A 14,240-nucleotide genomic window follows, 5' to 3' on the forward strand; every position below is an offset into this window, starting at 1 on the left:
CTTTATTCCTGTGATGCAAAGCTGATTTCTACAGCGATATCTACAGTCTTAAGAGTCGCATGATCCTTCAGAAATCATTCTAATATGCTGATCTATCTTGTGCTCAAGAATAGTTTCTTAAATGTTGAAGGCAGTTTTGCTGATTAATACTCTTTAATGAATAGAATAGTACCTTTGAACAGTAGTGTTTTCTTGCCAAAGATTTAAGCACTGATGTTCTAAACATGTGCATTCTTCAATAATGTTGCCTTCAGTTTGTGTCCCAAATTAGACAGACACTCCTCCAAGGTGGTGAATGACATGGTGGAGATTGAGGTGTGCATTTACAGGGAGGTCTTTATCACGCCCCTTAATGACTCACAGTAGCTTTTTACCTAAGTAGGTCATTTTGTTTGCAGCTCAAACTAGTGTGTGCTTTTTCCAACTGAGTCTGTTATATCTATGTTCAACGTATCGTAAGTGGACCTCACGCTGTTTGCAGGTTTCCTCTCCATTGCTTTGAAGTTCTGGCTTTAACTAGCACAAAACAAATGCAGAAAAGGAGTCCATTGCAGTGAAAACCGAATACCAGTTGGGACACATTTGAGCCTTTTTAATGTAGCTTTAGTCTACTCTAATAAATTATATTTCTTCATCTTATTTTAAATGTTATTTGTACTGAAAAACATTTTATCTTGAGATTGGTAGAGGATAAACATTCCTCTTGTGCTGGTGGCATAATTTGAGGTGAAAATAGGAAGGTTTGTGGTGTTTTGGGTTTACACAACACAAGATTGGCTCTGCCTGAGGCCTTTAATCACCTCAGATTGGAAACTTACACAGGGCAGAATAAATCAACAAACAGCCTACATACCTAAAGACTCCCACAAAGTAATGAGAACAGCTCAAACACAGCCATAGATCCATCATAAGCTGATGTTATCTCATGCGTCACCTCACATAACCTAAAAGAGCATGAAGTTTTGCAAGTTTAAGTGTATTATTGGAGATTATACTAAGACAAAATACAAAAGATAGGGCTTAATCTACAAGCAGTACAACATTGTCAGTGGTTGTTTTAGAGGTAGGATACAGGTGACTGGGTACCCTAGAATTGGCACCTCTCCATTGCAGGTACAGTTGGTACAATTCCAATAAAGCTGGTGTTTTGATCAGCCTTTGGCAGGCGTCTGTTAGCTTGAATCAACAGACTGTGTATCAAATGCTATTCTAATTTCAAATATGGATTGTTTTTAAATGGTTCCAACAGCTGCTGCATACAGTAAGTCAAACAACTCAGGTCTTGTATTCAATTGTTTAGGCTGTTAAACTTTACTATATCTATTGGGGAAGAAGGCATTATGGTCCTGATTTACATTATGACATCGTGAGAGTTGCCCTGAAAATCTCATGCAGTTCAAATTCATACTTCACAGTTTTCATTGATAATAAAATATAAGATGTAGTATTTGTGGCTTACTTTCTTTCTCTCTTTTTTTATTTGGTTGTAGTTCTATCATGACATGTGAGTAACTAATGAATCAGGAAAATTGGAAAAGTAATGGTGGGAAAGGTACAAGACAACTCAGATAATAGTACATGAGGAGGTTGAGATTAATTTATAAACTTCTACAGAAAGATATGCAGTTCTACAAAAGATAATTTTGTGAATTGATAATTTTGTGAATTGTTAAGAATCATATATTGCACTGAAAATATGTACAGTATGTTATCTCACTGTTATCGCTCATGTGCCAATTACCTCCTCAAGTTGCTGACACCTCTCTTACAAGAAACTATAGGGAGTTAGAGTGAGGAAAAAAACAAAATGAAGAATGTTTATCCGTTATTATTTGTTTGAGGGATACCAGACTTCGTGTACATGAGCAAGGGTCTGTGCTCCAGTATCTGTGTGGGACAGATGCAGGAAATGCCAGAATTGTCCCAGAGGAGTAGTTTGTTGTGGAGGCCAGTGGCTAAACTCACCATGTCCGGTTAGTGACTTCAGAACCAAAAGGTTGCAGACTTGTCAGAAAAGTTTTGAAGAAAGCTGCATAGTTGTAATAAGCTTACTTTGGCTTTAAATTTTCCAAACAGTACAGACATCTTGCAGAAAATAGGTTCTCAAGTCTACCTTTGGACTACAACTCAAATACTGTTAAGTTTCGTTTATTTGAAACAGTAAACAAACCCTCAAAGAGTAGTAATAGCTTACAGAAGTAAATAATGGGCATGTAGTATATGACAATTAATCCTGCTATTTCTGTTGTGTTCCTGTAGCTCAAGCAGTAGATAATGACTTTAGCATGAGTTCAAATCCCAGGGAGTGTATGAAGTGATAAATTGTACTTTTGCTTTGGTTGCTTTGGATTAAAGAGTCTGCCAAATGCATAAATGCAAATGTTTGTGATAATGTCCCCGATGTTTCGCTTGAGCCCATAGTCCTCATCCCTTACTGAGAAGGAGAAAGACGAAATGGGAGGATTGAAATGGTTCAGTGTAATTGTCTGAGAAAAGCATTTGAAATAATGAAACATTATATATAATTATATTAGTTTTTCCCAGCTCAGCTTCAGCGGTCATTACATAAATGATTATGGCCATCAAATTATGACCAATGAATTGGGCTTAAAGCTGCTCTACAGTACATAACAACAGCTTGGAAAGGTTACAGAGTTTCAAACTTTGAGGGTCAGCAGTAGATTTCCTTTAAAGGGTAATAGCAGCATTGTTGATGGAAAAATAGGAAGTCAGTTCCTGTGATTCTGATAAGAGTCATAGTAACCTTTTAGGCCAAGATGCATTGATGAAATGATCCATCATCTCAAAGGACTTCCTGCACAGATGAAGGTTGTGTAGAAATAATAGAACCCATTTAAGAGAAGAATAGAATGAAACCTTCCTGTCTCACTTTAACAAACTGGATGTATGAGTCAGGATTGCACAGCTTGATTTCAGTGTATAACTATTTATATCGCAGCTAACCTATAAGGTTACATATGCATGGCTGCTACAGTTCCTGTTAGTCGATTAGTGTTACATAGTAGGGTTCATATTACACAGTATAGTTACTTGAGTAAATTAAGCTTCAATCAAGGCTGAAACACTAGATGTATTGTTCCTGTTTCTATGTTTGTTCTGGCTTTATCATGCTAGTTGGAATCACAGACCTGGACACACCTGTTGACTCACAACTGTGTATATTGTGCATCATCAAGTTTTCGCTGAACAGTTTTACTTTATTGCAAAACAATCAGATTTCCATGGCTAAAAGCCTGATTGCATCAGCTAGTGTGTAAAATCTTTGGACCTAAGGTATATTGTTAGTTTCCACTTCACAGGCTGTCGAAATTCTTCATAATTCCACGTTTCATATGTACACACATTAGTGTAAAGCCCAACAATAATTGCATTTACATACAATAACTAACACCGAGTATGCTTAATCAGAAAACATGTAAAGTCATGTAAATGCCTTAAACATTCTACTATTTCTGTCAAAGATCATTAATTAAACCCAATGAACACAGATTGTTGCCAGTGCCTTGTTTTTCTCTTTGCATTTAAACACATTCACCAGTGTTTTAATGGCAATCACTGTGAGCATGTCTAAGTTTTAACATCAGAACCAAAGATTCTTTTATATATATATATATATATATATAAATCTCATGCCCACTGCTCAAGTATTTTTTGTTGTTTTTTAATGGGCTGATTTTTTAAAAAGTTGTCAAGATTTGGTGGGTGTGCTTGTAAATGCAAATCATTTATTTCAGTCATATTTGTTTAGCTGTTTGGCAGAACAGAAACTCCCAGTTCTAATTCCAGAGTTTCTTTCATTGTGACATGTAACTGGCATCTGATTCTGCACTATGACTTCACATTCTTGATGTACAAGATACAAGTCTTTCTCCCTTTCTGACATGCTTGCACAACATTTAATTTTGCAACCATATATCACATTTGCATGCCAACCTCCTCAGTCTGTTTTCTTTTCCCATCCCCCGTCCTATTAAATTCAGTACCCCATACTTCTTTTCATTTTCCCATCCTCCCTCCTCTCTCCTTCGCTCTTTATTGTCAACTCTTCCACTCCATCCTTTTGTATTCTGCCAGTTGCTCTCTCTCAGGAAACCCAGCCGCATTCATTCCTCTTCTTCTCTTCAAACAGTTGCTATTAACGCAAATTTGGCAACCAGGGGACTGATCCTCTGCACAACAAAAAGTAGCATTAATTACATTCTCACTAAGATGCCTTATAAAGCTTAGACTACATACAAGCAGTACATTTAATTTACTAGTTACTATTATTATTAATATACATCTTCATTAGACTCATGTCCCTGAGTTTTAGTTTACATTTCAGGTTTCTTGACTATTGAACTCATTTTAGAATACTGAGCTATTTGCCAGTTCCAGACCAAAATACACTCAAATAAATAGCACTTGGCACACTGTATTCAGTATGACAAGGTTGCTGTGCCAGATGGCAATGTGCTAAAGTTATTTAGTACTTTCTGCAAAGTTTTTTGAAAGCCCACCTTCCAAAAAGGTATTGGTCTGTCAGGCCTCTGTCTGATCCTTCAATGACCCTAATGATCCTGAGCCATTTTCTCAGAAGCAGTGCTATTCTTTTGCTCTGTTCCCATTCCTCCTACTTTGTAGTGAATTTTGCAAGCCATATTTGGAACAAAATATCTATTTTCATCAAATTCGGATATATTAAACTGTAATCTATGGTTCAGCACTCAAGCAAATGCACATCATGTTATTGCACAATGAATGCCTCAGGCCAACTATCTGCAAGCTTGGGCAAACCCTATTCCTCCATATTGCTGTTATGAGCAGGGCTGCTTTGATTGCAATAGCCAGTTTTAAGGAAACCTGAACTGAGTAAAAACCTGGTCCTATCTGCTGATAATGAGCAGTGAACGTTTTTATTCTTAATTTTTTTACATATGTAAATAATACCAGATGCCATTTCTACCAGTGATTTCAGTGTACTGACGTTTGGACCTGTTGGTTTTACGTGTCTGCTTTGAATTTATGATTGTTTTTAAACAGGCCTAGGAATATTAGTGAGCCAAATAGTACAGCCAAAAAGACAGATTTGTAGACACTAAAGCTGAACTGGCAAGGAACTATTAGTCATTTAGTAAGTTCAGACTAAGGGTTCTAAGGGGTTTTCTGGAACTGTAAAATATGCCACAGATGACACTTGACACTTTTCATACTGTTTTTAGGAGAAAACTGTTTCCTCCCTGCCAGTTGGTTTCACAACCAGGCAGGTTAAACTCCCCCGGTCCCTCTTTTCTCTTGAGCCATTGAATTTGCTGAATGCTCTGCACAGATGTTTTCCAGCTTTACGCACTACAGATGGAATGTGGCCATCTTAGGCAAGGTGGACATCCAAGTAGATTTGGTTTGAGAGTTTATTTGTAAGTTTATCAACATCTGTTTCAGAAAACAGATCAGTCAGGATGTTAAGACAACATTTTTCTTTTCACTTGGATATTTGGTGAAATGATGCAAAGCAGTGTTAATTTAGTTGAAGACTACTTTTCGTCGTTATTTATTAAGACATTTTTTCACAGATGAAAACGAGACGATGACTAAATAAAAACGTTGAATGACAAAAACTATGACGAAAATCTATTGACATTTTCGTCAACAAATAAAAACTAAACGAAAATGGTTGGTAGGGACGATTTGGGAAGAGATCCAGTCAGAACTGATGTCCTGCATTTGTGGTAGATGTGCACATTTGAATTATAACGTGCTCTACCCGGCGGGACACGAGTTGGTAAGCTTTAATAAGAATTCATCAGTCGACGCCACATAGAGACCGATGAATAGGAATCTCGCTAGAGAGGCCAATCTACTTCGAGTGAAACTAAACGAGCCAATGCACATTGGCGTGCAATCATTTGCATCAGCTGTTCATTCATGCAGCGCATGTATATAATGAGCAGAAGGTTTGATTGCACTTCAGCTTTTTGCTGTGTGTCTGGACGTCGACACGCTGAGGCAGCGTTCGTAGATGAGTCATACACCCATTGTGGGAAGATGACCATCTCGGAGCTACTGTCGAGACTCTCATTCCTGCAAAGGGGCGGAGTCCCCGTGCCTCTGCCTCGATCTAACCCTCCCCAGGATACCTCAGGATTGCAGTGAGCGCGCTTCCTTCGGGGAACCAACCCCCTAGGAACCCTCATTCCCTTTCACGCTCCGCAGCCAGTAGAGCCGCCAACGAAACGTGCTCGACCATCCTCATGGTGTGTACCAGTCGTTTCCTTGTGTGCTCACCTTGATGAACAGATATCAATCGTTGCATTGGAGGGTGGGTCAGACTTCTCTGCAGAAGATGATTCGGCGCCGCTGCCCTCTACGGGTGTGGCAGTGGTGCCCGAGTCAGACCCGGAGATGATGGCCATGCTTTCCCGGGCTGCCAACAGGATCCTTGAGGCTGGATGATTGGTATCTTGGTGTGGCACACGCTGGTTCTCAGCAACCCACCTCAGTTCCCTTTTTCCCGGTGATGCATGAGGAGCTCATGGGGGCGTGGACTGCAACCTCTGCTAGTTTTGAATCGGAGTCTCCTCAGTCTACCGTTCAAAATACTCACTCGGAGACGCATTTTCGAATGCATCCATCCCCGAGATTGGTTTGCAGCAATCAACCTGAAGGATGCATACTTTCATGTCTCGATTATTCCTCGATGAAGGCCGTTTCTGCACTTTGCGTTCGAGGTTCGAGCATATCAGTCTGATATGCCCTTCAGGCTGTCCCTGTCTCCCCGTGTCTTCACGAATGTCACGGAGGTGGCCCTTGTTCCCATGAGAGAACAGGGCGTTCGCATCCTCAACTATCTCGACGACTGGCTCATACTAGCACACTCTCGAGATCAGTTATGCGAACACAGGGACCTCGTGCTCAGGCACCTCAGCCAGTTGGATCTTCAGGTCAACTGGAAAGAAAGAGCAAACTCTTCCCCGTGCAGAGGATCTCTTTTCTCGGTATGGAGTTGGATTCACAGAGGGACGCGCTCAGTCGGTGCTGAACTGCTTGAACACATTCAAAGACAGGATGGCAGTCCCACTGAAATTCTTTCAGAGGCTCCTGGGGCATATGGCAGCGGCAGCAGCAGTAACCCCGCTCTGGCTGCTCCATATGAGACAATGAGAGTCCCGAGATGGGTGTGGCATCACAGCAGTCACCGGTTGACAGTCACACCGGCCTGCCGCCAGACCTTCAGTCCATGGTCCGACCCCTCGTTCCTGCAGGCAGGAGTGCCCTTGGAACAGGTGTCCAGGCATGCTGTGTTGTTCACAGATGCCTCTGCCACCGGCTGGGGTGCCATGTACAACGGGAATGCAGTGTCAGGGGTGGGGACGTGCCCCCAACTGGATTGGCACATCAACTGCCTCGAGTTGCTAGCAGTACGTCTCGCTCAGAGTCACTTAAATAGGCCGCTACAGGGCGGACAATACTGCGACCGTTGCGTACAACAACCGGCAAGGTGGTCTACACTCCCGTCACATGTCGCAACTCACCCGCCATCTCCTTCTATGGAGTCAGAAGCATCTGAGGTCGCTTCGTGCCATGTATGTCCCCGGTGTGCTCAACTGTGTGGCCGACGAGCTGTAACGAGCTGTGCTCCCGGGAGAATGGCGACTCCACCCCCAGGCAGTTCAGCTGATCTGGAGAGAGTTTGGGGAGGCTCAGATAGAACTGTTTGCCTCCTCAGAGATCTCCCACTGCCAGCTGTTTTACTCCCTGACCGAGGGAACACTCGGCACGGACGCACTGGCACACAGCTGGCCCCGTGGCCTCCGCAAATATGCGTTTCCCCCAGTGAGCCTACTTGCACAGGCCCTGTGCAAAGTCCGGGAAGACGAGGAGCAGGTGGCTGGTGGCTCCTTATTGGCCCACCCGGACCTGGTTCCCAGAACTAATGCTCCTCGTGACAGTCCCTCCCTGGCCCATTCCTCTGAGGAAGGACACTCTGACTCAGAGACGGGGCACCCTATGGCACCCGCGTCCAGACCTCTGGAAACTCCATGTGTGGTCCCTGGATGGGACGCGGAGGTTCTAGGTGACTTACCCCCAGAGGTACTTACCATAACTTCTGCACGGGCGCCGTCCACGAGACGAGCGTATGCGTTGAAGTGGAACTTGTTCGTCGAGTAATGTTCTTCTCGCCAAGAGGACCCCGAAGATGTTCGACAGGGTCTGTGCTTTCCTTCTTGCAGCAAGGGTTGGATTGAAAGCTGTCTCCCTATCACGACCACATAGATGGCAAAACAGTAGGGAAGCACGACCTGGTTGTCAGGTTCCTTAGGTTCCGAGACAGTTAAACTCTCCTCGACCCCCCTCCATTCCCTCTTGGGACCTTTCCCTGGTGCTTCGAACACTCCAAGATGCTCCCTTTGCAATCAGCAGAATTAAAGCTTCTCTCCATGAAGACTTTGCTGCTCGTTGCACTGGCCTCTATCAAGAGGGCAGGAAACCTGCAGGCATTTTCGGTCGACGAATCGTGCCTAGAGTTCGGGCCGGGTGACAACCATGTGGCACTGAGACCTCGGCCTGGCTATATGCCCAAGGTTCCTACCACTTTCTTCAGGGACCAGGTAGTGAACCTGCAAGCGCTGCCCCTGGAAGAGGCAGACCCAGCCCTGGCTTTGCTCTGTCCCGTTCGCGCTCAGCGTCTGTACGTGGAATGAACTTAAAGTCTCAGGACCTCAGACCAGCTCTTTGTCTGTTACGGAGGCCAGCAGAAGGGAAAGGCTGTCTCCAAGCAGAGGATGGCCCACTGGATAGTGGATGCCATCGCCTTGGCTTACCAAACACTAGGCGTGCCCTGCCCGCTCAGGTTGCATGCTCACTCCACGAGAGGCGTTGCATCCTAATAGGCGCTACCACGTGGCTCCTCGTTAACAGATATCTGTAGAGGTGCGGGCTGGGTGACACCTAACACTTTGCTAGATATTATAGCCAACGTGTAGAGCCTGTCTCTTCCCGTGTTCTAACCTGCACCCCACTGTGCACTCTTATTCCTCCAGAGTAAAAAAAAACCTGTTGAGTCCTTCAACACCCTCGGCCCGGAGCGTCTGGCGTCAGGCCTTTATCTGGTGAATCCTTGAGAATCGGGTCTAGGCTGGGTCCCATATGTGTAACCCTATGAGGATCCCATATGTGTATTTCCTCCACGGTTGCTCCTAAACGGAAGCCCTTGGGCTAATTCACCCAGTATTTCATATGCAGTACAACCTTCGGGCTAGTCCATATGTATTCCCCACATAACTCCTTTGGGGAAGAATGTGACTTCCGCAGTGTCTCCCTTTCCCCATAGTAAGGGCACGCTTTTCCAGTGTTGTCCAAAAATCTCACTCTGTGGGTTATCACTGAACAAATAAGGCTATCAATAAACTGCCATAGAGCAAAAACAGTAACAGGCATACTCTGTGTAAGCCCTCTCCTATCGTCCTTCCAGGCAAGAAGGGGTAGAGGCTTGCACAGGGCGCTGGATGGGGTGCAGCAGCTGTGGCCCTTTGGTTGGGATTCCTATTCCTCAGTCTCGACGTGGCGTCGACTGACCAACTGAAGAGGATTGTCTCGGTTACATAAGTTAATACTCGTTCCCTGAAGGAGGGAACAGAGGCACCACGTCCCGTCGCCACATCTGCTGCCGCCGCTGGGGCACCAGCTTTTCAGGCTCGGCCCCTCAGCAACTGTAGTGCCATCGCACCTTCTGCTCATTATATACCTGCGCTGCATGGCTGAACAGCTGATGCAAATGATTGCACGCATTGGCTCGTTTAGTTTCACTCGAAGTAGATTGGCCTATCTAGCGAGATTCCTATTCATCGGTCTCGACGTGGCGTCTCCGTTCCCTCCTTCAGGGATTGAGGGTTACCATATGTAACTGAGACATTACCTCCCCAGTCTTGGGATCCCCCCTAAACAGGAAAGCTCCTTCAACTACCTAGGTTTAGGCGCCTTCCCTTTAGTTGTGTCTCTTTCGTGGGTGGCTGAGATATGCTGAAGTTTCAAGGTCTTAGCTGCCTCCCACAATATGGATGAAATTGTAGCTGCCTCCTCCATAATTGGAGTCCCCTGAAGCAGGAAGCTCCTTAATTTATCTAGGTGAAACTGCTTTCCCTGTTGCAGGTTCTTTCATAGGCAGCTCCTATAGAATGCAAACTTTAGCATATTCTGAAGGGCGTAGCTGCCCCCCCCCCTATCATGGGTTCTTTAGCAGGTGACTCCCTTGTGTAAGCAGTGAAGTAGAAACTGACTCCCCCACTCGGGGTCCCCTAAGCAGGCAGTTTACTCATACACTCCAGAGATCGTTAGCTTGGTTGAAGCCTTGGCCTCAGCTTTCGTGGTTCTGTAAGCAGGTCCTCTGCTCCCACAAGAGAGTTTGGGGTGATCCCCAGAATGCATGGGGCTAACGTGGAGTGGTGCACTCCTTGTTACTGGGATACCTTCTGTACGGGTCCTCCACACCCTGCAAAGTGCTGGCCTCACAAGATGCTGACTTCAAGCTTGCTGAGCATTTTGTTAATTTAGTGAAAAAAATGCTCCCCTGGGTTGTCTAGGGGTTGAACCCGATCTCCCAGGTGTAGTGTCAGATGAGTGAACTAACTGCTTCCCTGTGCTAGTATAGAATCGCCATTGGCTAGTAATTTTTTTTGGTTATTCTCCAGTACTATTTTATATAATATATATATATATATATATATAATTACACCTAATCAGTTTATCTTTGTAAAATGGCACAGCTTTTTAAATTAGGGGTGGCACGATCTGACCTGGGATTCAGAATTGGCCGATACCAAGTACCGATCCAATACTAAAATAATAATTAAAAAAACAGTGCCGAATTACCTAATAAACTGTATCTGTATGTCTCACTGTGGGGAAGAGACTGTGATTATTCTTTTGTTAAAGGCATCAAGCTTGACTTAAACATTACTTTGTAAAACAATATACAGACAAAATACTATATAATTAAAAGACATTTCTTTTAAATTTTAAGCAGGGGGGGGGGGGATCGATTCTTAGATGCATTGCAATGCGGACGTGGACGATTCTGAATCAATTCACAAATGTCAAAAATCGATAAAAAAATTAAAATAATTATTATTCTTTATGGGTCATTACTTTGTACTTTTAAAGCAAAGTATTTATATTCTCACACACACACACACACACACACACACACACACACACACACACACACACACACACACACACACACACACACACACACACACACACACACACACACACACACAAAGATTCAGATTCGATAATCGCTTTAGCATTGAATCGCAGCCCTCTGAATCCTGAATCGTAATCGAATCGAATCGTGAGGTGCCTAGAGATTCCCAACCCTACACAGCAAAGCGGCGGTGCATCGTGCAAATTTATGGTACGTTAAATACAGGTACGTTGCGCATCTATTGAGCTGAATTGAAATAGTACAGATCGCATGACGAGGTGCGAAACTCTCAAGCGCTCATTCAGCGTGTGAAAATATACTATGCTAAACTTATAGTTGGTCTCTAACTCACACACTTGCGAGTAAAATCTAAGAATTGATTTGCTAATGATAGTCATTATTTAGTTGCCCAGAGTGAAGATTTAGTCATGTTCGAGGGATTTACTTGCATTGTAGAGGGTTGCACTTTATTCTCACGGTTGCACGGACTGTTGTTGGCCAATGACATTGTTGCTTTTGAAATACGTGCTTCAGACATCAGTCACACTGGTGCTGGTTCCCCATAGTGTTTTAGGATGCAGTGTCTTGTTCTCCTTCTCAGGGAACCATGGTTGCATGCGTAACCCTGATAAATTTTTAAAGAAGTCTCTAATACTCATCAAGACTGCATTTATTTGGTCAAACATACAGTAAAAACAGTAATATTGTGAAATATTGGTGCAATATTATTAAAATAATACATTCTATTTTAATATATTTGAAAATGTAAAATACAATTACAAAATGTTTAACGATTATTTGACGATTAGAAAGAACAGCATTTATTTGAAATAAAACATATTTTGTAACATTATAAATTTTACTTGGCCAGTTTAATGCTAAATAAAAGTATTGAAAAGTATATTAATTTCTTTAAAAAAAATCTTACTGACCCCACAATTTTGAACAAGAGTGAACATTTACATTTATGAAACAATACTTTCTTTCTATCATTTCCTCTCCAGATGTGCCATTGTAAGTTTTTTTTTATTACTACACCTAAAGTACATGCACCTTCCCATTTTTCTACTCTCTCTTTCCTTTCACCCTCATTTGTTTATGACCTGTATTTCTCTTTCTACCTCCATTACTCATTCTCTGTTCTTGAGCTCATAGCTGGCTGGACTGCAGTACAGGGCTGCTTGTGTTTTTCTCATCAGACTCTTGAGACAGGAAGTGAGTATGTGTGAGGTGAGGACGGTCCAGACGACTTCCAGACAACACCTCTCTCCACTAACTACAGACAGCAGGAAATGTCTAGTGCAGCGTTAGATTTGATTTCAAGAAATGTATTAAGGGACATGGTGAAGTGTTTTTTTAAGCATTATTTGAGTTCTTTTTTTAATATACAGTCATGCCACACTACTATTTACGCATTATTCTTGCAGTCAGTTCTTGCTCTCAGTTGCATGTTGTTCCCCCTAGATTCCTCAGCTTTGGGTTTAGCGTTTTACATACAAGCTCTTTTAAATAAAGTCCAGACCAACTCAGTCTAGTCCTGTAGGAACTTTTCTGTGAACAATTCTTAAAATAAACTTTTTTTTTCTTGATGTGAAGACTATTTAAATAATCTGAAGAACTCTTTACCATTATATAGAACCTTTTGTGCAATGGAAAGATTTCATGGAACCATTCATGCCAATAAAGAAGCTTATTTTAAGATTGTATTTGTAGGGAAGAAAAGACGATCCATTTCATGATGACTTTAAAAACTGGATTGTTGATGGTTAGTGAATAACACGCAGACTTTTGCCCTGAAATACTGCCTGCAAAAATAGGCTTAGTTTAGTGAATTCTCCCCATTGTCAACAAATGATTACTGTATAATGCAAGTACGTGGAATGTTTTAGACGTTCATGTAAAAAGTGAAAGATTGAGAGTACCTGATGAGAACAAAAGCTGTCCTTTCAGTTCAGTTCATGCAAATCAACTGTAGCTGCATGTGTATTTTAGCTCAATAGAGCTAACATCATAGACGCCATGGAGATGCAATTCATGCCTGAAAGACAATGAGTGAAGTGCTGACTGTGCTCATTTACTATGTCAATGAGAATGTGTGTGGTCTTTACTGCATAGATAAAAACAGTTCTATACATTTTTTCTGAGGTGCATGTTTAAAACACATTGATTGCAGCAGGATGTGATTTGACCCTTAGATGAACCAATTAGCCACAGGACAACATTCGTTGAAAGTGACCAGATACACGAAGGACTTTTGCTGCTAAATGAAATGCACATTTGTTAATCGTAAGTCACTGAAGCATAATTTTGTGGTGTTGTTTGATCAAAGTAGCAGCTGTCATTATGAGTGAACTACTTTTTCTTGCTTAATTGGGATTGATTCTAGCTGGATTCATTGCACAACAGGCTTTATTAGCCTAAAAATCTCCCCTCATTTTTAACGAAAATGTCTGTCAACTCCAGGACATAGCAGAAGGTTTAGGAGGACAATCTTTTATTAGCATCTACATTGGCAAGCTCTCCTTCATGATGTACTTGTCATTTTACCCTAACAGACAGCTGTTACAAGCACGCCTCTGATCCCCCATTACGATCACTCTCTCAGCCTTTTATATTCCCATGCTGGTGGAAGGATCCGGAACAATGATGTCACAACATACTAATTACAGACTGATTGGTAGGTTGGTTTGGTTGAACACAGACTCTAATGAGGGGAAACAGGCTGTTGTTGTAGCTTGTGTCTGAGCTCTGAGTCAAAAGCCCAGAGGTCACAATCTGGGAGGCTTCTAGAGATCAGAAGCTTTGAGGACAATAGGGACATGATGACAACAGGCTGGTGTAGATTATCCTCATTCAGTGTAAATTCCAGGGGACAGAGTAAGGGGATTCTAAATAAGAGGTGTTTAAATGAACTACACTGGGGGGAAAAAATGGTGTACGATTCACTTTGAAGCAATTTCATGCAACTCAATGGATCCATGATGAGTTCAGTCTGAATATGCAGTTTGCTGCATGTTTCTGTTAAAAAAAAATC

At 42.5% G+C, this 14,240-nt stretch overlaps 1 protein-coding gene across 3 annotated transcripts in view; it reads left to right on the top strand.

Annotated features, from left to right (window-relative positions):
• The window catches only part of LOC143739203 (uncharacterized), a 46,187-nt gene that overhangs the window by 13,706 nt on the left and 18,241 nt on the right, over window positions 1–14,240 (top strand). The window contains exon 2 of one of the 3 annotated variants that reach the window (XM_077231503.1): window positions 13,762–13,883. The exons of the other annotated variants lie outside the window; for them this stretch is intronic. The gene's annotated coding sequence lies outside the window, so the exon portion shown is untranslated. The remainder of the gene's footprint in view (window positions 1–13,761; window positions 13,884–14,240) is intronic. 3 annotated transcript variants of the gene reach the window in all.

Source organism: Siphateles boraxobius, unplaced genomic scaffold (assembly GCF_051911475.1).
Source record: "Siphateles boraxobius isolate OS27281-9 unplaced genomic scaffold, OSU_SipBor_1 16, whole genome shotgun sequence".
NCBI classification, from domain to species: Eukaryota; Metazoa; Chordata; class Actinopteri; order Cypriniformes; family Leuciscidae; genus Siphateles; species Siphateles boraxobius.